Source organism: Osmia lignaria, chromosome 7, assembly GCF_051020975.1.
Source record: "Osmia lignaria lignaria isolate PbOS001 chromosome 7, iyOsmLign1, whole genome shotgun sequence".
Lineage (NCBI taxonomy): Eukaryota > Metazoa > Arthropoda > Insecta > Hymenoptera > Megachilidae > Osmia > Osmia lignaria.
Genome location: NC_135038.1, coordinates 10,442,635 through 10,445,728, shown reverse-complemented (window position 1 = coordinate 10,445,728; position 3,094 = coordinate 10,442,635).

Below are 3,094 nucleotides of genomic sequence, written 5' to 3'. Positions count from 1 at the left end.
ACCATGATTAATATGCGACGCCCCGCTTTTCACGGGACCGACAAGTTCTCCCCACGGCTAAAACCACCCCTTTTGCTTTCCTCGGAAACGCGACTCTCACTCACTGGATGAATTCCTACAGCTTTTAGCCGCTGCATTCAACAATGTTGCAACAAATTCCGTTTCGTGCTCTTTGAACGCCAGAACGAGTTCCCCACCTCTCACTTCTCGTCGAGATTGTTATTAATTATATTTGTATCAATGATTCGGGTGCTTCTAATTAGTGAGCCTTTTGTAAGAAACCGTTAGGTTTATTGTTGAACTTTTCTTATTGTTTCATGATCTTGTAACATTTGTATTCATTATTGGATTTTGAAAATTGAATTCCTCAACCAATAATTAATTAAGATTTAAAATTGGAGGGCTTGTGAGGATATTAATTATCCGAAATATTTGTGAATATTTTTCTTTATAGATTTTATATCAAAATTTTGAAATTTTTGAAATTGTGATCTAAAATAATTGTCCTTCATCCTAAGCAAAGTATGCTAAACTTCTTAATTACTTGAAATCATATAACAAACTAATTAATTATCGAACATTTCTAACAAGAAAATATTTGTCTAGAATAGTCGGGTTAATTCTAACGCAACTAAGACACTTGATTAACAAAGGGTTAATAACGTTTAATACGTCGGAATGAGTTTTCAGAAGTTATAAAATGTTTGTAAATAGGTTCTGGAAAGTGTTCATCAGTCTTCCTTAATACTCAAAGTTGAATACGCGAACTTCAGATCCCGCGGCGAGTTTCAAAGCTAATTTATCGCAACAAAGCTGTGTTGGTGTTTCGTGGCTGGCATTTATCATCACACATCTAACGATAAATAATTAACTATCCTTTTTAACGAATGCAATCGATCATTATGTCGAATGTGCCCTATTCAAAATTCATTTTTATTTAAATATAAAATTCATGTCGAACATTTGTTACAACATGAAAAGATGAATTAATCAAAATATCGACACAGTCTATTCTTTGCTACCATATTTTCGACGTGGCCGTAATCCTTCGGTGAAAAAAATCCACGAGTGCAAATCCTTTCTCCTTTTTATAATCGTGTTTCGTCGCATGAAAGTTGCCACCGCAAAAATTTCAGGCGAATCGCGAAAAATAAAAGCTCCTTTCAAATGTATTTAAATTGTGAACACAGCGCCGGGATGGTTGTTATTTTACACCTTTATTCTCAATAGCTTTTATTCATCGATGCGTAGAATTATTTAAAAATATTCATATAAGGAAGATGATTAATTATTTTTTTCCAAGGAAACCTACGATGCTCAGTACTGTAATTTTTATTTTTAAATTAATATTCTGAATTTAATTTTTCAATTCTCAAGATTTACCATAAACAAATATTTTTTTTTTTTCAAACAAATTAATTTCTTTCTAAAACATCCTTTTGTCAGATTATCATTGTTTCTTTGTTGTGGAAACTAACGCATCGTTAAAAAAGGAAAGATAATAACAATTATTAACCAAGTTAATCCTTACATCGTATACTCGGCTGGGTATAAAGAAAATCCGAAGCTGGTGGAGGAGTTAGTTAGGCGTTACGAGGATTTACGAGAGGTCCTATTTCAACCAGCTAACCAGCCACGGGGACTGGCTCGTGGGGTCAGTAACTACCGACTGATACAGGGGTGGTAGAGGGTTATGGGGTCCATGGGTAGGGGCACGCATACACCAGGGGCAATAGTTTTCAGCTACCAGCAGTCATTTGTAACTGGAAGCCAGCTAGGTTGGCTTTATTGCTACCATAAAGATCTCGGCTTCCTCGGTCAACCACGCTCTCTTTCATTCCTTCGCTACGTTGTTAGCCGAGTGTAGGGTGTTGCGTACGATTTATGCAAATTAGCTGCACGTCTGTCCACTCTTTCGGATCAAATTGAAAGCTTCCAAATGATAACGTTACCGACAAATATCAATAATTCAGGAGTAGATTATTGCTGGTATCATATCAATACGATTTTAAGGGTTCGACTTTCCTAGAGGTATTTTTAAGTATTTTGATTCCTTTGATTATCGACAGAAGTGTTTTTCAAATTTTCAAAGCAAAATTTCTATCCCTCTTATTATATTATTTACCAGAGAATGTGTCATCGTCAAAAATTTGCCACTTCTATTAAAATTTCCAATAATTTTAGCATTATTTAGCGTTACAAATTAAGTACACTAGATTAATCGTCCTCTCAGATGACGGACCATGGAGAGAGGCAGAATTTTAATTTAATTTTGTATTTATGCCTCGATTGACATAAACTCCGCTGTTCAAGGGTTAAATAAACGCTATATTTCATTCCTTTCACACGTGTGCCACGAGTTGAATAGAGCAAAATTTCAACAAACACAAACCAGATGAATTTAATTTCATTTCTTTCTTGGAACTGGGCTTGAAACGAAGCTATCATAAATCTGCATGTAAACGGGTGCTCTAAATACGTGAAAACATAGAGTCGTAGTGAAAAAGTGTTTCAATATTTGTACACAGGTGGTATACATGTGGAGGACGCATTATGATTCGTTTGCTGGTAATGAAATTCCGTTTCGCTTCCTATCGAAACCCTGAGGGATTTGGTTTATATACGGTATCGCGATGGATGCAAATGCAGTAGTCATCAATTTACGGTATTACGACGAAGTACTTACGCATAGAGTTCATAGTTCACTTTGCCTGATCCGCTTACCGGAGTTACTATCGACATCTTTGACGAGATATCGCGTTGGAACTTCGAAACACGATACAGTTTGGTCCACCTAATTGCTGATCCTGTTAATTTGAATGCGTTAAAAGTCAAACACGATGCCACTTGGTCCCGGATAAAATTATATCGAGCAAAGCTGTTAAAATAGATTTAGAAATGATTAGATTAGGATTTACGGTATATCGGGGATTTAGAGCCAATAATTAACAAAACTGAGATGAATTTCAGCAATCTTCGAACGATTATAAAATTAAGTCAAACAGTTAATTAATAGAACGAAGATTAATGTCATAAATATTTTAAAAAAAATTGGCAGATTAAATCATAGAGTTACTGAAATAAGACGAGAATT